The sequence below is a fragment of the Papio anubis genome, chromosome 8 (genome assembly GCF_008728515.1).
Source record: "Papio anubis isolate 15944 chromosome 8, Panubis1.0, whole genome shotgun sequence".
Classification (NCBI taxonomy): domain Eukaryota; kingdom Metazoa; phylum Chordata; class Mammalia; order Primates; family Cercopithecidae; genus Papio; species Papio anubis.
In genome coordinates this window covers 66054530-66079610 of record NC_044983.1, presented here as the reverse complement: position 1 = coordinate 66079610, position 25081 = coordinate 66054530, and the positions used below count along the sequence as shown (strand labels likewise).

At 42.3% G+C, this 25081-nt stretch overlaps 1 protein-coding gene across 13 annotated transcripts in view; it reads left to right on the top strand.

The window, feature by feature from the left end:
* The first annotated feature begins 2692 nt into the window (after window positions 1-2692).
* NCOA2 (nuclear receptor coactivator 2) overlaps window positions 2693-25081 on the top strand; it is a 296372-nt gene continuing 273983 nt past the window's right edge. For 2 of the 13 annotated variants that reach the window (XM_009213177.4, XM_009213178.4), the window contains exon 1: window positions 3055-3208. The gene's annotated coding sequence lies outside the window, so the exon portion shown is untranslated. Of the gene's footprint in view, window positions 2880-3054; window positions 3209-3477; window positions 3720-4341; window positions 4969-19740; window positions 21467-25081 lie in introns of those variants that run through there. The other 11 variants (XM_003902848.5, XM_009213185.3, XM_009213172.4 and 8 more) reach the window with 8 other exon arrangements.

The following is a 25081-nucleotide window of genomic DNA, read 5'->3' as shown; positions in this document are numbered from 1 at the left end:
AAGAGAGTGAGTACTTTGAAAACTGTGGAAGAAAAGGCAGACAAAAATGGAAATTCTTGTCTTGTAGCAGTCATATTGTTCCGATTATTCCTAGGTTATATTGTTAAATATATAATTTGTCATTTTCTTTACTTTTCCATGTTGCATTTATGATTCTGTTGACATTTTTGGTGTTTCCTTGCCTCATCCATTCATGGTATGTTGTTTCTACTTCCACTACATTTCAATAATTTCCTTCCCCTTTAAGATCTGCACCCACATATTTTTTCCTTATTGTTGTTCTCTCGGTAATATACCTAGTTCCTATATCTTTGCCTTCTTTTTTCTTTCCTTCTTCTTCCTTTCTTATTTTGTGTCATTAAGTCAACTTATTTACTGCCTTTTCTACCTTTTCATTTTACATTATCACAGTAATGATTCACTAAAAATTATGGTTAGTTTTAATAAACAATTGTTGTGAGGTCTCATGGGAATCAAAGTTCTTTCAAAGTATGGAAAATGTTTTTTATAAACATGTTTTATGAACAAGGGATTGGAGGATGACATGGGGAAGAGAACACGAGGATTGGAATAGATACTACTATTTATATTTCACAAATTCAATGAAACAACAGACATCATACAATTTTTGTTAAGTGCTGTAGCATGTACAAACAAGAACAAGACTAGGTCTTGGGCTCTGCGGAACTTACAATCTAGTGAAAGAGAAAGACAAATATATAAACAACTCTACTGCAAGACAGACTACTGTGACAACAAGAGCCTGAAATTTAGAGGGCGCCCAGAGATGGTACTAAAGAGCGTTTAAGTCACACAATTCAAGCTCAGGCAATTGAGTAGCACTTGGGCATGGAGCTCATCTACTATGTTATCAGACGTTTATTTCTTGTTAGAAAAAAGTCTTCAGCTGTTGTAAGACGTTTTATTGGGTAATATGGGAATGCAATGGGGGAGTTATTTGTTTGCAGAGGTATCATGGGTAGTTTTTAAAAGTGTGAAATCTATGATTGCAGAGGACTGATGGACTCTGGACTTCCACCAAAATGGGAGGGATAGCAAGCAAGAAGAATTTTTAAAAATTATTTATTTATTTATTTTTGCTACTCCTGATAACTCACAGTTGGGGGTGAGGACAGGAAAGCAAATCCGGAGTTCAGCATTGTGACAAACCTCAGGTGACTACTACCCCATTGTAGACAAGTTACAGACTGGTATTAGCAGAAGACAGGCCATAAACAAACTCTCCATTTCCTCTCAACGCTTTGGGAACATAATTCTATTATTCTAGCTAGCTAAAAAAAGAAATCTTTAAAAATATACATTAATACATAGTCAATGCAAACATTTCAAACGTTAGATAGGTGTGCAAAATAAAAAGTGGAAGTGCCTCATCACCCACTTCTTACACTCCCCAGCGCTAACATTTGTTTTCTATCCACAAGCATTTTCCATCCACAAACACACACACACACCCCACACATATTTTTTTATTCTTTTGCCTAATAAAATTGGTAGTACACCCACAAATTTTAGGATGAAGACACATTTAAAAGCATGGGCTTTGGAGCTCGCCAGAACTGGGCTCACATCCTCTCCAACTACTGGCTGTGACCCTGGGCAAATCACTTCTTTTAGCTTCAATTTTTTGTGTGAAGTGAAAAGCGGTAATGACTTCGGAAGGTTTGAGGATTAAGGTCTATAGCGGATATACATCACCTAGCACAGTCAGATACATAGTAAGTGTTCAATAAACACTCTTAGGTAATATGCTTGACCTATATTAGACATTTATTTGTGGTAGCTATAATATTTAAGGGATTTAGAAGAGAGCAAACAATAAGAATGAAACATTTCATCACATAGTTGTTCAATAATCAAATTGACAAACAAATGTTTTAACTGACCCCCCCACCCCATGATTACATTGTCTACCGCAAGTGACCTTTCTCATCACAAGATTAAAATCAGGGAGTATGTTCCTCTCATAATTTGATAACTGCCATTAAACAAAAGTTGATTTTTTCCAACTAATTACCGTATAAGTTGGAAGAAAAACTTGCTTTTCCAAAGCGTAAAACAGATCCGTCTAAGTAACACTTAAATAGGGGTTCTCGCATTTTTGGTGCCAATCTCCTACGTCCCCTCAGTACTTTCTTCACGGATGTCTAGAGAATGGACTCGCCAATAAAAACTTCTGTGATTTCATGACGTGCCGAGAATTCTCAACCAGGTTAAGTTTTATACCCTGTGTGCAGCATTTGCTTTATCCCGCAATTGCCAGGTGGTTCCCCTTCCAGCTCGCACAGTCGCGCCTCTCCATCCCCTCTGGAGATACAACTGCAGTGGGAGAAGCCTCTCCCTATTGGAGCCGTAGGGGACTTGACGGATGCGGGGCGCCTCCCGGGAGCAGCGGCAGGACCGGGAGTTGGGTGGGGTGAGGTGCGCCCGAGGGGGTGCAGGCTGCTGGCCGAGGGGCCCGGCCGGACGGGCAGGAGGGTCCTCTCCTGGCGACCCTGGGACTCGGCTCTCCCCGATCGTCGTCTTGGGGCACCTTCCCTGCCGTCTGCAGCCCCCAGGCCCCACTGCCTCTAACTCGGCGGCCCGGGCCCGTCCCAGTCGCTAGTTTTCTTTTTGGCATTGCCCTTTGCCCTCCCATGAAGTCCTCTGTTGACTTTCTCTTCAGTTCCAGTCACCCCTAGGTCACTCTCCCTCTACCACAGTCACCCATTTTGTCCCCTGTCCCCTTACTCTTCTTCACCTCTCCCCGGGCCGCCTTCTCATAGGACTCTGCCGACCGAGATGCTGCGGACCCCGCGGCCAGGGGCTGCTCCCCGGACAACCCTGCGTCCACCTTTGCCCCTTCCTCGGGGGCGCGAGAGGCAAGTTTCCGCCCCGTCCTTTTCCCGGTGACAGGACTTGGCGGCGGCCACTGCCGGGGAGGCAGAGGGAGGGACGGCCTGGCTCCCGAGCCCCCTCCCCTGCTCGCGAGCTCGCGCGGTCTGTCTCTCCGCAAGTGCGGAGACGCGGAGGAGGAGGAGGAGGAGAAGGAGGAGGAGGAGGGAGTTGGGGGAGGATCTCCATTGAAATAAACAACCAGGCAGCAGTTATTAACACGGGAACATGGCGGCCGCAGCCTCGGCTACAGCTTCGGCGGCGAAGGTCAGCGCCGACGGCAGCCGGCACCTGACGGCGTGACCGACCCAAGCCGGTAACCGCGCCTTCCCCCGGGGCCGCGAGGGCGGGCGGGGGGCGGGCGGCAGGCGGGGGGCGCCGCGTCCCCACTCCCCGGCCGCGACTGCCCTTCCTGCGCCGAGCCCTGGCTGAGCCGTGCGCCTCCGAGAGGCTGTTTTTGTGTGCGGGGACCGCCGCCGGAGTGCGCGGAAAACGGGAGTTGCATCCCGGAGGCGCAGCGACGCTGGGGAGTTGGGGCTTGGGGGTGGGGAGGGCGGGAAGCGGCGAGGAGACGCGGAGTCCCCGGGAGAGAAAGGAGGCGCTCCAGCGCCTTGCGAGAGCTCGGGAGACGAGTCCCGGAGCGCGAGGCGGGCGGAGGCTGCAGCCCGCGGCGCGGGCGAGAGGTGAGCGCCGAGGCGCAGCGGGGAGGCCGGGGGTGCGGGCGCGGCCCCCGCCCCAAGGAGCGAGTGCCTGTCGCCCAGTCCGGTGCGGGGTCGGCAGAGACCGAGGCTCTAACGCCGCGGGGGCAGCGCGGCAGAGCCGAGAAGGTGAATCCCGGGAAGGTGCATTCTTTAATGGAAGCGCGGAGCGGCTGCAGCGGAGAGTGGGAGCCGGGCGAGGGGAGGCAGGACTCGGGAAGTGCCGGGGGTGTGTGAAGGTGAAGCAGGGTGTCCGGGCGGCCGGCGAGCTGCAGCGCGGGACGGGGAAGGGGAGCCGCGGCCCGGCGGGCGGCCCGGGCCCGTGTCAGCGCTGGGGGCGGGGGGCGAGGGGCGCCGAGCGCCGCAGGCGGACGGGAAGGAGCTGCGGCGGGCGGGGCGGGCGGCGCGCTGGGGCCGAGCAGGCCGGGCCGTGGTGGGGGCGGGGAGCCGGGGGCCGGGCCGCGGCGGCGCCGAGCGGGGCTCGCCCCTGACTGAACTTTCTGGGTGCGGGCGTGTGTGCAGGAGGCGCGCTGGGGCCGGGGCCGGGGCCGGGGGCGGGAGGCGGACCGGGAGGTTCCGGGTTGGCTCGCCAGCGCCCCCTTTTCTCGCCCCCTTCTCCCCGCCCCTGAAGGGACAGGCTCTCGGGGCCCCAGGCGGGAAGCGGGAGGGGCCCTTGCGGCCGCCTCGCGACGGTCACGCCCCGGGCACGGGGACCCAGCTCTCTCGGGCCCCTGGGGGGTGCTGGGGGAGGGGGCCGGGGTCGTCGCTGCCGGCTGCGCTCCTCGCCTCCTCCCCTCGGGGGAGTCCCAGAGGCGCCTCTTCCGAGACCGGGGGTGGGTTGGTCCCTGGTTAGATGGCCCCTCCCTCTCCCCCTCCCTCTAGTGGTTTCCGGGGCCTGCGGGACCGAGGGGCGGGAATCGGGGACCGGAGCCCCGTTCCGCCGGCCCGGAGCTGGACTGGGCCTCCCGCGTTCTGGGTCCGTCACTGGTAGGGGAAACTTTCCCAAACCAGAGACCGAGCCTGAACACCTTCCTTCGCCACCTCGTCCTCTAATCCCACTCCCACTCCACCTCCTCCGACGCCTTCCCCTCCCACCGACCCGAATCTCGCTGCGTCTGACTGATGGGGCAGTGAGCCAATCGAAGGCGGGGAGCTGACCTGCCGGGTGTCGGTGAGCCAATCGTGCGGACCAGAGGAAGGAAGGGGGCGGGGTTTCTCCGGACCAGTTAAAGCGGAGTTGCATGCGGGGCGGGGGAGTCATGGAGACGCCGAGAGCCAGCTACTCTTGTCCATCCCCAAGTCACCCCCGCTCCTTGATCTCTGGGGTTGTGTCACTTAGAGGGGCTCCGACCCGGAGAGGCATGCCGCGGCACTCGAGGTCCTGTATGTCTTTCGTACCGAAATAGACGTTGTCTTATACACGACGAAGTCTAAAGCCACTTTAGGATGTGGCAGTAACTCCCCGAGGCCGGTTTCTAAAATGGCATATGCTGTAGTGATCATGTCCTGGACCTCAGCGTCCGGTTTACATGCTGAGGGTCACAGAATACAGAAGTTACCCGTTTGCCTCTATCTCGGTTTCACTCAGCTACGCCAGAATGGGGACAATGAAATTTGAAAGAGGACCCTGAGCATCGGAGTAGTATCACGCCAACTAATTATTGGGAGTGGAAAGCATCATTGTTCATAATGGCTTCACTGGTTCCTTGTTTAATTAGAGCGCCAATTCCCAAAGTGCACTTGAAACTTCGATATTTGGGGATGTCATTTAAAAAAAAAAGTTGTGGTTTATGGTATGCATTTTTTTTTTTCTTTTTGCTCTTTCTTGGGTAAACAAAATGAAGTTGGGAACTAAAGCATCACTGATTGAAACATTAAGTGTGGGTATTTAAGGAGCAAAGCTAATCAAAGAATATTTGTCTACAGAAAAAAGTCTGAGTGAAATGTAGTTTGCCAGATTACTCCCACACAAAAGATTCTTAAAAATAATTTTAATTTTCTTAAACACTGCTGAATTGTACAGTGTGTGGGTACTTTTCTGGTTTATACAAGGTTTGGAGACATCTTTGGTTTTAACTGTTTATTGTGCGTTTAGTCAAGTGACTTTCTCAACTCAACTTTTAGGAGCAGAGGTCTTTGATTCTCTGTAAAGATCACAGGTTGCTCTGCAGGAATAGCAGTCTTTTAAAAAGAAAGCAGCTGCTACGAAGCGTGTGTGTGTGTGTGTGTGTGTGTGTGTGTGTGTGTGCGCCTGTTCTTTGGTGGTGAGGTTAGGCACACTGACAGAAGTAATTCTCCCTTTCTCACCTGGAATTTGTAGAATCTTTGGGAGTTCAAAGAATGAAAAGTGTTAGATTAAGAATGAATTTATTCAGTTTTGTCATAAGTATCCCATGAATTTAATTTTGGGAGTGTGTTCTTTTAGGTTACGTGGGAAATATGTCATAGGTCAAGCTTTTATTAATCTTGGGTTACTAAGAAAGAATTGAGGGGGACTGCAGTTCTAGGGAACAGTATTTGCCAGACCTTACAACTGTGTTCTGTTGTCGTATACTATTTTCAAATTTACCATGAGAATTCCCAATTCAGGATCATTTTGGGTGCATGTAGACAAGAATTAATTGCATTTGGCTGTAGCTCTTGAGATGTTGTTTGTAATAAAATAGTAAAAAGAGAGAAGGTAAATCAAACACTTATTTAGACTGGCAGAGGTAAGGAGTATTAGAAACAACATTCAAAAGTGGACAACATTCAAAACCCCCCATCATTTGGCACTCTGACAAAACGCCCTTCTCTCTTTTGTATGCTTAAGAGCAACACATTATTTTACTTAATTCTCTGCAACAGTCCTTGAAAATGTGCTCAGATTCTTGGTGGCGGAGAGAACCAAGTCTCCTAATGTCTGGCTTGGTGGGGGGAACCTCTCAAGCATATGGAGACATCTAGAAAAAGATGTGCATCGTCAGCTGTGATTCCATTGTGTGCTCTCAGGCTGGATCTGAGCTTCCTTCCTCCTGGGAATTTCAGTCTTAAACAGAGGAGTTCTTTGACTTTTAGATGTCAGTATACTGAAGCAGGAGGGTGGAAAAGAGCTCACCAATTACGGATTTAATATGTTTTGAGTAGTTAATATTTTTTGGATTTTAACCCTTCATTGGTTAAATATAATTTAGATGACTTTGGCTTAGTGTTAGAAGAGCATTTTATTGGAAATATAAAATGTAAGGCTTGGAGGGGGATTTGGGCTGTGGATAAAGTAATGCTCCTTAGTTGTCTTTATTTATAGTTGTATCTTATTAAAGCTTTCCAAGCCTCAGTAACATCAAGGATCTGTGAGCAGTCCTTCCATTACATGCCCTGTATTTAAGGATTCAGTACCATAGCTGTTTCAAATTACGTAAGGTTGAAATGTGACCCATAAGTTGACAGCTTGGATTTCTTAGGAAAAATTTTGTGTTGTATTGAGTTTAAAAGCGATTCTTTAAGCACTCTTTAGGATATTGGATAGTAAAGGAAAATAAAAAAGGGGATGGTCTCTTTAAACAATTTTTCTGAAATGCACAGCGTGCCCTCATTTGATATTTTGGCCATTATTGTGTCATAATCGAAGTTATATTTAAAAGCAAAGTTAATGCTTATTTATTGCTATGAAAAAACTGCTATTTAAGAAATTACTAACTTTAATATTTTGTGTGTATAGTTTTGTTTGGTAATATATGTTATTACATGCTTTATTGATTTTTGATTAAGAGAATAGGCGGGAGAAAATAAGTCACTGCTTTAAGGTATTGGTCTTTTATTGCTGCAAATCATAAAATCAGCAACAAATCAGGATCTTTTTCCATAGTGAAAGAATAAGTCTGTAGTTCATACCAAAAATGAAAGCCATTTAAGGGAAAACGGAACAAAACCTTCAGGGTTTTTTTGTACCCTTTCATATTTCAGGCTAATTTTATTACTTCTCTATGTCTTACTTTTCTAAACAAACAAACAAAAAAGGTTCTAAGTGTTTGTGTTCCAAGTGTTTGTGTTTTTCCTTTTTTGTTTTTAAAGGCTTCTAGTAGAGTTTTATGAATTGCAAGCTGTGAAAAGAATATGTCATATTACTCTCTAAAGTCTATTACAAGTAATGTCTGGAAAAGCTATGAAATACAATTTTACTGTTGCAGACCTTCAATTCAGACCTCATAAAGAAAACACATCTTTATGGATTCTAGATGCTAATTTCTAGATCGAGGTGAGAATGTGACTTTTGATGATATTTTAGAAGCTGGTGTAGTTCTCTTAGCTGTTGTAAAACTGATTATGAAAAGGAGTGGAAATCTTAAAGGTAAATTATAAAGGCAACTGAAATTAAAAGACTAGGTGGTCTGCAGGTAGATCCTAATACTGTTAGCTTTTAGGGCAAAGATTTTATGTGTTTACTGTATGAAATGTTGATGAATGACCACATTTCTGGCTCCCCAGGGCTGTGATGACATAATGCGATTGTGGAAATGTTGATTCTAGGACAATTTTCTGTTGGTTCTCTGGTTGGAAATTTTCTAGAGAAGAATTAAATGAGCAGGGAACCTATGGTGGTGTTTTATATAGCTGTTTTTGAGGCTTTGGACACAGAATCATATAGGTAGAAGTTATTCGCAACTAGTTAAATGTTCTAAAGGAAAAGAAAACATCTTTACTTTGACTAGGCATCAGCTGACAGATACGTGGAGAATTGAAGTTAGCCTGTTAATTCTGGCAGAATTTATGCTTTTTAGGCAGCCAATTCCGAATTGTTTGAGTTCCCCTGGCCAACTTAAATCTACTTTGGTCTTGCTGTTGTTGTTGTTATTATATTATTGAGATACGGTCTCACTCTGTCATCCATGCTGGAGTGCAGTGGCATGATCACAGGTCACTGTAGCCTTGACCTCTTAGGCTCAAGTGATCCTCCTGAACCAGCCTCCCAAGTAGTTGGGACTACAGGTGTGTGTCTCCACGCCTAGCTAATGTTTGATATTTTTTGTAGAGATGAGTCTTGCCACGTTGCCCAGGCTGGTCTTAAACTCCTGGGCCCAGGCAATCCTCTCCCCTTGGCTTCCCAAAGTACTGGGATTAAAAGCATTAGCCACCGCACCTGGCCATCATTTTGGGCTTTTTGACCTTGTCTTTGCTTTCTTGTCTGACTTAAGTATTGTCTCATTCATTTGTTCATTTAGTCATTTGATGAGTACTCTGTTCTGGCCTTTTCAGTGTACTTTGATATTATAAACCATCCATTCCAGAGCCAGTGATTAAAGGGGGAACATAGAGTGGGTGATCACTTTTTTTGGTTGGGGAGGAGGTGGGAGGGGACATATTTGCCTTCATTTCAATTTGCTTTAGTACTAAAGATATGTTCTTTTTGTGTGCATGTAATTTTAATCATATAATGTCAGCACATTTTACTTTGATTTGGGTTTGGGTTGTCTTTTCCCTGAAAATAGGGTTAAAGTGTTCATAATAAAAAACATTGTTAAATGTCCCCTTAACTGATTAGCCTACAACCAAATGGATTTCGTTTAATGAAGGTATGAATATTTATAATTATTTTTGTTTTATTTCCTCTGGAATCATGTTGTATCCTCTCTGGCCTTGAGTCCTGTGTGGTGTATGGTAAGGATGGCACTCTTAAGTTGGGCGAAGGTGACAGGCGTTGCCTGTGAATTGTTGCCGCTTTAGGGCTGCTCATTCTGGGCCTTAACCACCTAGGTTTCTAAGGGATGGAATGCTCCTGAGTGCAACCTTGTGCAAGTATTCTGCTATGGTTGTCAGTTTTTCTAGATGTAGCTTATTCTTGCTCTTTTTCTTCCTTTTTTTGAGACAGTCTCACTCTGTTACCCAGGTTGGAGTGCAGTGGCGTGATCTCAGCTCACTGCAACCTCCGCCTCCCGGGTTCAAGCGATTCTCTCACCTAAGCTTCCTGAGTAGCTGGGACTGCAGGCACATGCCACCACTTCCAGATAATTTTTGGTAGAGATGAAGTAGGTTTCTTCATGTTGGCCAGGCTGGTCCTGAACTCCTGACCTCAAATGATCCGCCTGCCTCAGCCTCACAGAGTGCTAAGATTATAGGCATGAGCCATTGAACCTGGCCCATTCTTGCTCTTAACTAAAAGGTCTGTATTAGAAGAGTAGCAATGATAACAGAAATGATAATAGCAGCTATCATTGAGTGCCAACAACCTGATAGACGCTTTTTTTGATGTGTGCTTCATTCTTTAATTCTTGCCACAACTCTATAAAATAGAGGTTACCTCCATTTTCCAGAGGGACGCTGAAGCTTAAAGTGAGGTAAGTCCTGTACCTGTGAGCAAAACTTTGGGAGGAAAAATTAACTTTGCCACTGAGTGGGGGAAATAAATCCTAAACATCGGAGGGAATGGTTGAATCTGAAAATGTCTTTCTTTTAGGAATCTGATAAAGTAAATGTTTGTGGGACATTATAAGGCTCAGTCTACTTGTTAAGCCCATAAGAAGGATGAATACATTTGAATAGTTCCAGTCCTGCAAATTATATCAGCAGGCATCTTCCAGACTGTTGCCTTAAGGAGGGCTTATACCTGCACAGAGGTGATTGATTTGAAGACCCACGAATAGTGTCTGGCTTTTTTAGTCACCAGCTCAGTTTTTAATAATTGTTGAAATTATAGATTCGTTCTTTTAATTTTCAAGAAATAAGAATTATAATGGGTGAAGTAAAATAGTTAACATTTATTGAGTGCTTACTGAAAACCAAGTGCAGGGCAAAGGTACCCCTACAGTACTCTTGTATGTTTCTTACTGTAGCAGTGAGAGGTAGAACCCTGTTGTTGTTAGCTGTCATACCCAGTGCTTTGTTGAAGTAACATAGATCAGTAATTCTCCACTAGTGAAAAGGAAAAGAGTAGGGAATGTATTTTGCAAGAGCATATTCAGGTTGCCTATTGTTCTCACAATAAAAAGCTCAGAAAATAAAGCTGAAGAAAACTTGATTGTGGGGGATAGGTAGAAAATAGATTGACAGAGCACTATAGAGGAAATAGGCTTAGAAAGGATAGAATGCTGATAAAGGTAGTTGGCTTCCTACGTCCTTAAAACACTTGATTCTAGTATGTTTAACTGTTGGGCACAGATTGTGTGATGCATGTTTTGTGGATGTTTTGTAATCATGTAGCGTGGATGACTCGGTGTTGAGGTATTGTAGTCCCAAAAAGAAGGCTGATAATATATTCAGTCATCTGACTTCTGCTCTGCTATTTGTGGAATTCTTCTCTCTGCTCAATTGTTTGCACCCAGCGCGGAGAGCTTTCAGGGAACTCTTTCACCTGCACATGTAGGATCAGCATGCATTGCTTATAATGTTCCAGCTGCTGAGACTGAAGACCTGTTGTCATCAATGAGAACATAATGCATGGTATTTTCTATTATTCATTTAGTGTGTCCATATGAAATGTGACCCAAAACCTTCCAAGGCTTAACTTGGAAGAGTGTTAGTTCTGGTAGTTTCTGTTGGTGCTGACTGATCTCTGCCCATTGAAGTCCCCATCTAAATGAGGATTGTCTTTTTCTAGCAGATCATTTCTGCTTATAAAATCAGTTCATGATTCAAATATGAAACGACTTCTTTGTCTTTGGTATTATAGTAGCATTTGTCAGAATATTTAATATTAACTTATCTTAAAATTTCTAATTGTACTGTTAATATGCTTAAAAATGAAAAACTTTCAGTTATTGTCAAAATGTTTTTAGATTCCTAAATAAGGAATACGGAAATTCTGTAGTAGAATTGAATGTTGGGAGTATATGAATTTCTACAAATTTAACCTAATATTATAGCATTTCTGGAAATTACAGAAGCTGGTTGTGGTAGTTATGGAGACAGGCAGTGGGGGCTTGCCGGTGCTTGAGGCAGTTCTGCTGTCCTGCATCTGCCATCTTGTGCCAGCAGCCTGTTGTGGATGTAGCATAGGGTGTGCCTGGCATTAAGACCAAACTCCAGTAGCTGACCACTTTCTGCGCAGTGCTTTGACATAAGGGTGGAATGATAATGACTCAAACTTCTGACCACTTCACTTTGGGTGTGAATCTTTGCACTTCTTTCTCCTCTACCTCCTTTTATCTTTCTTCTTCCCTGACTTAATTTTTTCTTCAAGTTGAAGATTAAATATGAGTGGTAGTGAAAAGAATACAATCAAGATTATGGGGGAAGTCTGTTACTATCATTAAGGATTTCATTTATGTAGATCGTGTCTGATCATGATCTACAGTTTCCCCCTTTACCAAACAGATTTATTCTGCTAAAAGCACTTAGTGAAGAAGCCAGCTATTTGTTAAGAAAGCAATTATGTCGCGCCTTAGCCCAAGTGAAGTGAGGTATTGGCTGATTTGTTGTTGGAGTTAGTTGCTGGACAACATTGTGGTTCAGAAGACTGAGGCTGAGCTTTGTTGTAGTAGGATCGAGCATTACATTCCTTAGCTTTTATATCTGTATTTTATTTTTTCCCTGTTTAAGGATATTGTTATAAACCCTGCAGTGTTAGATGTCATGAAAGTGGTGATTAAAGCCATCAAAATGGTATAAGCTGAAAATATTAAGACGATATAAGATTGGTGAAAACTGTTGTCAAATTGCTAAAACTTTAAGAATGCCTGCCTCTTTGGAGTTTCTCAATATGTTTTCAACTTCTGTAATTCTGTTTTGAGACTTATTTTGTGTGGTGTTCTTGTTACTGTTTTAAGTAATATTAATGTTTTGATTCGTTAAGGCTTTTTCATACAAGTGTGATGTAAAAATATTTATTTCGTTTAAACATGTTATTTTGGCCAGGCGCGGTGACTCACGCCTATAATCCCAGAACTTTGGGAAGCCGAGGTGGGCGGATCACCTGAGGTCAGGAGTTGGAGACCAGCCTGACTAACATGGAGAAACCCCATCTCTATGAAAAATACAAAATTAGCTGGGCATGGTGGTGGGCACCCGTAATCCCAGCTACTTGGGAGGCTGGGGCCAGAGAATTGCTTGCACCCAGGAGGCGGAGGTTGTGGTGAGTCAAGATGGCGCCATTGCTCTCCAGCCTGGGCAACAAGAGCGAAACTCTGTCTCAAAAACAAAAACAAAAACGTGTTATTTTATTGTGTTTGAGCACCACTGGACTCTTTTCTAAATAGATAGTAAGTCATGAAACCTAGTGAAGGAAATGGAAACCACGTGACTATATTTTCCTTATGCTGTGCTACTTTTTATTTTAAGCAAAGGGTTGTACAATTAATTAACGATCCTAATAGAGTGGAATATTCTAAGCTATTACATATTATACGAGAAAATGACATATTCGCTGTGGACTGAATATATTGACAGTGAACAACAGCAATAAAAGTCAACAAAATGCCTGGACGTTGAAGGGCATTGGAAAACAAAACTGGAGCATTATTTCCTGGTTAAAGGACACTCATGCAATCAACAGCAGCTTTCTCACGATCATTTATTGTCTCATTTCTAATACTAAGTATTTTCACTTTAAGAAAACACATTTAGCGGAGAAGAGAGCCAGGAGACAAGGGGAGCCCAGATTTTAGGCTTCAGGCAAGCAAAGGCTTGGGCAGGAAGGAACTGGGCCTGGGCACACCTGGCCTGGCCCTGTATGTGGGTTTCAGGGTGATCTGAGACTCTTGCAGGCGTCATGAACTAAGAGTCACTAGGAGAGGCCTCAACTGTTCCCTGCCCCCTCTCACTGTGTGTGGGGATGTTGGGGGCCAGCTGCTGACCTTTGGTGGGGAGGGAAGAAGAGTGGAAAAGAGGGGACCTGTGGTAGGTAGATAGAGGATGGGACAAGTCTCAGTGAGTGGAGGCCCTGGATGCTCACCTGCACTACAGTTGTACGATTCAGGATATCCCACCAGGAGCTCATGTATAGAGAGAGCCTTTTGATCTGCATCCTTAATTGTGGAACAGGATGGCAATGCTGATGGCCTGTGCCCTTCAAGCACCACTAAGCCCCAAAGCTCTTCTGCCCTCATTGTCTGTGTTACCAGACTGAGCATTTGAGGGATTGTTTTCCTCTTCCTAGGACAGAAGTGGGGGCACAACTCTGCCCAAGATCAGATAAAGACTAGGTAGTCCTAAGGCAAGGGAAGGCTTTCTGGGGCTTGTGGTTTTCAGAGGCTGAGTTCCCTGTCTTCACTGGGCTTGCGTACCTCTAGGGCCCTTGGAGGAGTGAGGGGAGGCAGTGCCTTCCCACCGAGGGGTACAGAGAGTGTTCCCTTTCCCATCTCCTTCATGTTTCCTTTTGAGGTTCCGGTATCTCTGGGAGCTTAATCCCACATTTTCTGGGACTACCACAGGTTTTCATAGGTGTTTACTCCTTTCAAGAAAGGAATTAATTGAGTGTATAATGGAGAAAAAAATGCATATAGAAAGAAACTGGAGGCAGCCTAAGGAGAACCTTGCGGGAATATTGAGAGTTGCCGTGTGAATGTAGGCTGAAAATGTTTGGACCATGCAGATAGAAAATATCAGCGCAAAGAGTAGCCATGATGTAAGTCTGCAGATTGATGAAGGTATGTATAGAATAAATCAAGAGTGGTGAGTACATACCATTGCAGCTTGAAAGATTTTTAAGGATACTAGTAGTTTTATCAAGTATCAAACTGAGTAGTCAGTTTATGGTACTTGTTACTCAAGAGGAATAGGCTACTTACTACACGAGTTTTTTTTTTGGGCTGGGCCTGGTAGCTCACGCCTGTAATCCCAGCACTTTGGGAGGCCAAGGCGGGCGAATCATGAGGTCAGGAGATCGAGGCCATCCTGGCTGACATGGTGAAATCCCGTCTCTACTAAAAATACAAAAAAAAAAAAAAAAAAAAAAAATTAGCTGGGCGTGGTGGCAGGCGCCTGTAGTCCCAGCTACTCGGGAGACTGAGGCAGGAGAATGACGTGAACCTGGGAGGCAGAGCTTGCAGTGAGCCGAGATCTCACCGCTGTACTCCAGCCTGGGTGACAGTACTTTTTTTTTTTCCCATCTCAAAAAAAAAAAAAGTTTTTTTTGTAAGGTTTACATAAATATATGGATGATTATTTCATAACGTTAGTAAAATAAATTAGATCTTTTGATATACATTCTGTGAAGTTTAATGTCAGGAGAAAAACTATGAACTAAAATTCTTCGACTAATCTGGTATTAATTACAGTTTGTATGTTGTGCCTGTATATATGCCTAAAATGGTGTGTATTGTCTGAATGACTTAGGAAATTGTTTTCTTGCTAGCTTGCTAACAGGGGGAGATAGTGAGGACGGAGACACACACACACACACACACACAGACACACACACACACACACTCTATTCATTTTACCATCCACCCAAATAGTGTATAGAAAACAGCATGAAGGCTTTCATTTTAAAACTGTGTTTTGGACTGATATTTAACAGGACCTCCTTCTCTGCTTTGAGTCATTAATAGATTGATCTTCCCCCAGATATTCCTTTTCTAATAATGTCATTCCCCATGCATTATAGAATAATATCCTCAAACACTTAATGGAGGGGTCTGTCACGAACCCAGTTTTCCCCATTTCTGCCCTTTACATGAACCTTTGTACCTGGCCTTCTGTGAACATGTGTTGACCATGCATGTTCATGATCTTTGATTTGGCCAGAGAAAATGATGAGTTATTCTAAAATTTAGGAAGCATCCTTCTGTCATAAAACCCAATTATTTGGGGAATTTGTATTACTGATCTTAGTTAATAACGCAATCCAAACAAAAAGAGAGGGAGTCCAAAAGTATTCAAAGGTTATTAGTAAGTTGTTTAATAGATCAGTTACAGATTTTATTAAAAACATTCTATGACTTTTACACTGTTGGTGGGACTGTAAACTAGTTCAACAGTTGTGGAAGACAGTGTAGTAATTCCTCAAGGATCTAGAGCTAGAAATACCATTTGACCCAGCCATCCCTTTACTGGGCATATAACCAAACGATTATAAATGATGCTGCTATAAAGACACATGTACACATATGTTTATTGCGGCACTATTCACAATAGCAAAGACTTGGAACCAACCCATATGTCCATATGTCCATCAATGATAGACTGGATTAAGAAAATGTGGCACATATACACCATATTTTATGCAGTCATAAAAAAGGATGAGTTCATGTCCTTTTTAGGGACATGGATGAAGCTGGAAACCCTCATTCTGAGCAAACTGTCGCAAGGACAGAAAACCAAACACCTCATGTTCTCACTCATAGGTGGGAATTGAACAATGAGAACGCATGGACACAGGGTGGGGAACATCACACACTGGGGCTTGCCGAGGGATAGGGGGAAGGGGGGAGAGATAGCATTAGGAGATATACCTAATGTAAATGATGAGTTAATGGGTGCAGCAAACCAACATGGCACATGTATACATATGTAACAAACCTGCACGTTGTGCACATGTACCCTAGTACTAAAAGTAAAATAACAAAAATAAATAAATAAATAAATAAAATTATAGACCCCAAAAAAATAAATAAATAAATGCGTTCTATGGAAAAGGAAGGCCGTCTTCTTACCTTCAAATCAGAAACAATAAAGAATTAAATTTTTGGCTTTGTCACTTCAGTAAAATTGGACATTTTTCGCACCTGGGCTTATTAAATTTTCCCCTGCAGAATATTTTGCCACTAGAGTGAGAAGAGGGATTAATATTTTCAGTTTATAGTGGAGAGAGGAGAAAAAGGTAAAGAAAACCTTGGGGAAATTCAGTAGTTCTGAAAAGGTAATAAAACAAAACCAAATACAAAGAAAGTATACCGGGGTTGGCACTTAACTACTTCCATTGAAGAAGCGATAGAAAAAGAGAATGAAGGCATCCTTTAAGGGCTGATGTCTTAATAGATAAATAATGAAATTCTATAACTATCCAAGGAGCAAAGACCTTCCAGTTCACACATTAATATATTCTTATGACAACACTTGTAAAAATGTTCTCAACGTTCTTCCCAAATTTCTTTTAATAATAATTTCTCATTTTGTGGGATCTTTTTATTTGCAGAATAAGTCAAAAGACCTATCCATCTGTCTGTTGTCTATTCACATTCTGCCACAAACCAACTGAATGTTAAATCGTAGAAACACTGTGCGACTCAGATGGAAAAGCGGTTGGCACTCTGTGCAGTGTCCTCTGCCCCTCCTAGCTCCCCTGATGCTTTAATAATGTGGTAGAGCAAGAGGCTGAATACTGCTATTTCAGTGTGTTCTTGTTTTCAGTTCCTGACAAAAAACCTGCTAGAAAAGTATTGGGGTTTAGGGACGACTAAGGATTTCTTTGGTCCCAACTTTTTATTATGAAAATTTTTCAACATACAGAAAGGTTGAAAAAGAGTACAGTGAATCCCTGTATAAATTTTGCTATAAATGTTTTTTCTTTCTCCTACCCTCTCCAGGCTGTGGGTGTGGGTGTGGTTGTATGTATACTGGATAAACCATTTCAAAGTAAATTACAGATATGATTCTTCATCCATATAAAGTTCATTGACTTAAAATCAAGGCATTATCTTAGGTAACCACACAAACAGTACCATTATTAAACCTAAGAAAACAAATATCATCTAATATCAGCTCTATTTCAGTTTTTCCAGCTGTCCCCAAAATGGCTATTACAGGTTTGTTTTTCAAACGAGGATCTAATCAAGTTCACTCATTGCATTTTGTTCTCTGCCTTTCATCTCTTTTAAGGTGGACCAGTTCCCGTGGTTTGTTTTGTTTGTTTAGACTTTTTAAAGAGTCTGGTAAGTCAATTGTCCTGAAGAGGATGCAGTTGTTCTATCAATTTTGGGGTGTCAGACTTCAGATTCTCCAGAAATGTTAGGAAATTAAATTGTTAATGTGTTACCTAGTTTGATCAGGGCTGAAGAAGCACAGCCAACCTTTGAGAGCTTATTGCTTGAGATGATGGCATCCTTGGACCTTTTCATGGCATGTTCCTTCTGAAGTCTCTAGGTCTGGGCCTAGACAAACTTTCTACTGGCAGATCATAAGGAGATGCAAATGAAGAGGTAATATCTGACCATGAAACATTTACCATCTAACAACTTGAGATATTTTTTCCCTCCTGGGAAGTAGATATCTGTTTTAGGCTCAGACTAAGGAGGGGATAGAAATTGAGACACTAATTTTACAGCCACCTTGGCTAAATAGAAAGCTTTTATCACTTATTTGGAGTAACATTATAGAGACGAAAATTTCCCGGAGGTTTTTGGAGCAATAGTAACTTCAGTTTCTTGAATACTTGACTACTTCATAACTTTGAATTTGGAAGTTTCTGTTTCTTTTGTTTTTCTTTGCAGTGTCTTCATCTGTCCTCCCTGTTGACTTTCCCTGTCCTATAATTATTTCCATCTTCTTTACTTTATACCTAACCTTACCTTTTCTCTTTCCTACTTTAGAATCTTACTAGAAGTGTGTGGTAGAGCCCTCTCTTCCCTCTTGAATCACAGTGTGCACAGGGGTTCATTCTCACTTTGAGAAATAGACCATAAATGTAAAAATCATTCATAGGTATGTAGTAGACACCAGAGAGAGGTACCTGGTCAGTCTCACTCACCTAATCCAGTGGAGAAGTAGTAGTATTAATATTCTTCGTATGTATGTATGTATGTACTTATTTATTATTGTTGTTTTAGAGACACGGTCTTGCTCTGTAGCCCAGGCTGGGGTATAGTGGCATGATCATAGCTCACTGCAGCCTCAAACTCCTGGGCTCAAGTGATCCTCCCACCTCAGCCTCCTGAGTAGCTGGGACCACAGGTGTGTGCCACTATGCCAGACTAATTGTTTTTTTCCTCCATAGACATAGAGCTTGCTATGTTGCTCAGGCTGGTCTTGGACTGGGCTCAAGTGATCCTTGCACCTCAGCCTCCCAAAATGCTGGGATTATAGCTGTGAGGCACTGTGCCTGGCCTCATGATTATATTCTTAGTTGTAGATACAGAAACCTTGGTGTAAGAGTAGTGGGCAGGAAAGATTTTGTCACCCAAGAAAACAATAAGAATTATCACAAGCATTTGAATAACTCCAGAAAAACACTTGACTTGAAACTTTTAAGCTTCGGAAAAAGCAAAACAAAATGAAGTTATCTCCTCTGACGCAAAGTAAGTACTATTAGAGTCATTGTTAGGCTAATGGCCTTGAATCAGGCCCTGCACTTTTCTGAATGGGACATAGAGACCTAGACAACATCTCCCAACCCCAGGACAGAAAATGCTGCTTAAAAAAATGCAGATATTATTTTGTGGAATTAATATTTAAACTGGGAAGTCATATACTTACTTAGAAGATAGAAAAGAGACTTCAGGAATGGAAAGAAAAGTAACACTGGTCATAGACCTTTTTGTTTAACAAATCTGGGCGATTTTAAGGTGATTATGAACCTGAAATAATATGTGACTCAGATTTTTATTTTTATTTTTTGCAAAAATTTTCCTGAAATGGCCGGGCACGGTGGCTCATGCCTGTCATCCTAGCATTTTGGGAGGCCAAGGTGGGCAGATCACCTGAGGTCAGGAGTTTGAGACCAGCCCGCCCAACATGGTGAAACCCCATCTCTACTAAAAATACAAAAATGAGCTGGATGTGGTGGCGTGCACCTGTAATCCCAGCTACTCGGGAGGCTGAGGCAGGAGAATCTCATGAACCTGGGAGGCAGAGGTTGCAGTGAGCTGAGATTGCACCATTGCACTCCAGCCTGGGCAACAAGAGCAAAACTCCGCTGTCTAAAAAAGAGTTTTCCTGAAATGTCTTACAGACATACTTGGTGACATTCTCCTTGTTCTTGTCATTCTGTACATATTGTGCTGCTTTTTAAAAAATGTTGGCCTCTGCCAGGCATGATGGCTCATGCTTGTAATCCCAGCACTTTGGGAGCCCAAGGCGAGCGAATCACCTGAGATCGGGAGTTCGAGACCAGCCTGACCAACATGGAGAAACCTCATCTCTACTAAAGATACAAAATTAGCTTGGCGTAGTGGCTCATGCCTGTAATCCCAGCTACTCGGGAGGCTGAGGCAGGAGAATTGCTTGAACCCCACAGGCGGAGGCTGCGGTAAGCCGAGATCGAACCATTGCACTCCAACCTGGGCAACAAGAGCGAAACTGCGTCTCAAAAAAAAAAAAAAAAAAAAAAATGTTGGCCTCTTGGAGAGAGTTTGCCAAAATATTGGAGTTGCACACTGAGTGGCTCTGTGCTACAGCCCAAACAGATGTGATGGCATCTTGGGTCAGTTGGGAGGAAAATACTTAAATATTCTGAAGTGTAACCACAACAGGGACATTAAGAACAAGGGGGAGCAACAAAAATAATATAAAGACAGTGATATTATTGTAAAACAGTAACTATATACAACCCCCAGAAAATGAGATCTTTTGCATGGTTCTGTTTTTTATTCCTTTAAGCACCTCCAATTTTAAAAGTAGTCACTTAGGAGAAATACTTATAAAATGAGTAGTAGTTCCCTCTTTACTAAACTTACTTGAAATATGCAAAAATTCACTGAGATCTGTGAGATCTTTTAAGATACTGACCTGTCTCTCTCCACTAAGTAATTGTAAACTGTAGACCCCACACTAAAGAATTCTAGGCTTTTACTGTCTTAGTTTCATCTTTGTTCCCTGAGTGTTACCTCTTTCTGTCTGCGTGTGTGTGTGTGTGCGCGTGTGTGCTTTTTAAAAAGAACAGTTCATTTCCTCTTTTCTAATACTGTGTTTTATCTGCTGTGGATTTGGAAATCAGATAACCAGGTTTGTTTGTTTATTCAGCAAAAAATTAATGAGTGACTTCTATATTACAGACACTAGTATACAAAGATTAAAAAAGAAGTGTTCCTTATCCTCAAAGACCTTACGTTTAAGGAAGGCAAAAGCCATGTAGACAAATAATTGTTGTATTATATATATATATATAAAAATAAAAAATTGTATTAGAGTGGAGGGCTATACAGGTATTTTACGTGAGCAAACTGCATTTTGCAAGGTGAAGGAAGGCCTTAGAGCTGCTGTAGTGTTTGATTTGAGCCTTAAAGACAGGCCGAGATGAGATTTCATCAGAGAAAAGGCATCCTAAAGAGGCCTATGCATAGGATGAAGACAGAAAATATTGTAGTATGTTTCTGTTTTTCCTCATTTTACGTGTATCTTTAATAAGAGCTGCATGATAATTTGAGAGTCTTATCAGTAAAGCTAGTGATCTTTAGTGCACAGAATGTGGAATATTTGTTTTGAATATAGGGAAAGCAGCCTTTAATTCTTTGCTTCCTTTTCAGTTTTTTCCTTGAGTTCTAAATCAGGGAGTTCTATTTCCTATTGCTGCATTATATACCATCCCAAACTTGGTGGCATTATGTTCACAAATGTTGTGGCTCAGAATCATAAAAGGTATGATTGACACAACTTATCTGCCCCATGATGTCTGGCACCTTATCTAGGAAGATGCAAAACCAGGGTTGAATCTATGACTGGGGGGCTGGAGTCAGCTGAAGCCTTGCTCACCTGCATGCCTGGCCCTTCCTACTGGCTGTTGGCTGGGATGTAGGCTAGGTTGCAGGCTAGGTTGTAGGTTACCTACAAATTGGACTCTCCTTGTACCTGCTTGGACTTCCTCACAGCATGGCGGCAGAAGTTCAGTGGATGAAAATTCCAAGGAAGCTGTATTCCCTTTATGACTTAACCTCAAGAGTTACATAGGATCACATATGCCCTTAGTCCCAAGCTGCCCCCCCCCATCCCCCATCCAGATTCATCAGGGAGGAAGCATTGATTCCAGCTGTACTTGAGAGGCATTCAGCAGGGCGGAAGCATTGATTCCAACTGTACTTGGAAGACACATTGTAAGACGAGCATGTGGGTTGAGAGATTGCAGTCATGTTGGGAGCCAACATCTGTCTGTCACAGGCTAATTTGTGGAAAGTTGAAGCGTTACTGTCCTTTCCTTTAAAATAAGAGAAGAGAGGAAAGAGGATTTATTATTTCTGAGATATGTGAAGTGATTCAATATGAGTTATAATGACCAGGTGTTCTTTAGTTCACAAAAGAGCATTTTTAAACTGTATTTAAAGGGATTTTAGACAGACATTTAGAAGAACTTTCTGATGCTGCCAAGCATGGCAGGGTGGTGTGTACCCATAGCCCCAGCTACTCAGGAGGCTGAGTTAGGAGGGCTGCTTGAGCCCAGGAGTTTGAGGCTGCAGTGTGTTACATAAATAGCAACTGTACTACAGCCTGACAGCATAGCAAGACGTTGTCTATAGTAAGTAAATAATGTTTCAAAAAGTTTATAGGCTTTTTTCTTGACTAGAGGACATTTGTATGATTTAAAAGAAAGTTTACCAGACTGGGCAGTAAAGCGAGACCCCATCTCTACCAAAAATAAAACAAAAATTAGCCAAGTGTAGTGGTGCAAGCTTGTGGTCCCAGCTACTTGGGAGGCTGAGGTGGGAGAATCGCATGAGCCCAGGAGTTTGAGCTTGCAGTGAGCCATGATCACGCCATTGTACTCTAGCCTGGGTGACAGAGTCAGACTCCCATCTCTTAAAAAAAAATAAAAATATAAAGAAGTTTATTAATGATTAAGTATATACTGCCTCTGGATGGACCTATTGCATTGGATAAGCGCTTTATTTCTGAGTCCCAAATTTCCTTTTTTGTTGGATGGGGATAATAACACTTGAGTTGCTGCTGAGTATCAAATAGGTTTTTATTATTCATGAAGTCAGAATGAATTAGATGATTTTAAAGAAGTCTTCTGGAATTGGATTCTCTGGTTATCACTAAAGAGGACTGAAAGGCATTAGTTAATTTTTAAAAATTTTTTCTTTACATTCTAGAATTATCTTTTTTAATAAAGAAAAAGTATGGTCCCTCTCTATTATTCCTTCTCATGTATATACTCTTTGTAGAACTCTTGATTAAATGATGATGACGTGTATTTTTAGACTGTTTATTTTACCACAAGCATTTCCAGGGAGTTATCCCTGAAAGCCACTTATAAGTAATAATGAACACAGTTCTCCCTGAAAGCACTAGAATGGTGCTGCTTCCCCAGATGATCCATTTTATAGATTAAGGCAGCCTTTTGTAAAAAGATGCAGGGCTTTTTATGTGCTGAGAGCATGGATGATAGAACAGGTCTCTCGTCCAAGAGTGTGTACATTTATTTTAGAGTGCATAAATTATCTACCTTGCTTATCAAAGTGGTAGTTCCAAGAGCTCATTCATTGAGATTTATAGAAGTATGGATGCATCTAGAAATCTGTTTTTAATTTTAAAGAGAGTTTTCAAGTGACTTTTGATAGATATGGTGGGGAACAATACTCGAAGATCCCTTTGTGTGGTCCTAAGCACAGAGGGGCATGGAATCCTCTTTCCCATCAGGAATCGTGGTAACCTGAGAAGTGTGGAGATTACTAGGCAAGACTGTCCATCAGTCTGCATGTGCTGTTTGGGCTCACTTTTGCATATTAAGAAATTTCTCAATAGCAGAAAGAGAAGAAAACCGTGCACTGAAGTAACTAATGTGTGTTTTGTGTACCACAAGTTACACACAGATGCCTCAGAAAAGGCATTTCAATTCTAAGGATAAAATGAAAGTAAAATATTTCAAGATATTATCGTTCGGGTTTTTTTTTCCTCATCACTCTTACAAGGTGATGCCTTAAAGGCAGAAAAAGTTGTAAAACTTGTGGAACATTCTGTTGGAATATGTTAAGTGCCAGCAAAATTTGGAGTTCTTGGCTGGGTGCAGTGGCTCATGCCTGTAATCCCAGCATTTTGGAAGGCCGAGGTGGAAGGGTCACATGAGGCCTGGAGTTTGAAACCAGCCTGCCCAACATAGTGAGACCCCCATCTCTACTAGAAATTAACAAAATTAGCTGGGTGTGGTGGCGTGCACCTGTAGTTCCAGCTACTCAGGAGGCTGAGGTGGGAAGAGTGCTTGAGCCAGGAGTTGTGGCTACAGTGAGCTATAATGACACCACTGCACTCTAGGCTGGGTGACAGAGGGAGACCCTGTTTCAAAAAATAAAATCGGAGTTTCTTGAATACAAGAGTATTTGTTTTTCAGTTCTGTGAAGGCAGTTTGGTGTAGCACTGCCTGGATTGCCATCCAACTCCGTCACTTGAACAAGTGTGACCTTGCGTCCCAATTTTTGTAAATGTTCACTGTTGTTATTGTCACTTTGAATCACCTGCAGTGATACGTATTTGACATACAGTTGGTGTTCCGTAAATTTTGGTTAGTTATTTGGGATTATAATTCAGAGTAGATTATTTTAAACTCAAATAGAGGATGTTTCGAAGAACTATGAAAAAAGTTAGTCTTGAAGACAAGACCCACCTGTGCATTCAGGATTATTTATGGTCAGGGTTTTAGGGTCCTTTATCAATTGAAGGGTGTAACAGAAATGCAAAGGGTGATGCAGCACTCTGTAGTCCATAAGGATACATTATGAATTGTTTTCTAATTATTCACTGTTTAGAGTAACTGTGTTTCTACTTTGTTTGTTTACAGAATGATTATTATTACAATCCCTTAACATTTTAGCACTTGGTAGGTCTGATTCAATGGTTCTCAATAGATGGGAGTGGGGAAGGACAAAGATGATCTGATGTATCATTTGGCCTACCAACATTCCTGTCCCTGTTACATTCCTGTGGTTTTGTGGTAGTTGAAGGTGAACCTGACAGTGCTGTTTTATGGAGAAGATTGAAAAGAAAGTGTTTTAAGTCAACAGAGTTAAAGCTCTTTATGTTTTGGAAAAAATTTGGGGGTTATTTTAAAAACTACTCAGAGGTGATAGAGTATTGTAATTATCATATGGAAAATAATCCAAAAAATAAAGTATATAAAATTCACATTTCATTAACCTGGAAAATTGACTGATTGACATATCTAAGTGTTGGTCTTAGAAGTGGACAATATTATTCTCAACAAAGAGATTATACTTAGATTCCTCAGAGAAGTATCTAATGATAACTCAATGTTGGAATCATTTGGTTAATTTAATTATAATTTAAAATAAAACCCCTTTTGAGAAAATTAGTGCTGCATAAGACTTAAATGTTATTTTTGACTAGTTCAGACTGTGGCTTAAAATACAATAATTTTCTCAGAAAAAATGAAGCTCTTGCTAAGAATGGTTGGACATATTTCACCAACATCAAGTATTTTTTTTTTTTTTGAGTTTGAATATAATCCCATAAGTAGATGCTTCAGAACCACTTGAATCACCATGGAAAGCAAGTCTCTTTAGTTATTCTCCATCTAAGTGGCCTTTGCCATACAGTTTAATTAAATCTGATCATCAGTAATAGTTCTCTTTTCCATAGGGATAAGTTGGTTCTTTGGATTTTTCAAGATTTGGACTGTTTCAAAGATAAATTCACATTTTGCAAAGGTTTGCCCATGTTTATACACAAATGGAGTACACTGATGTTCTCATAGGTGA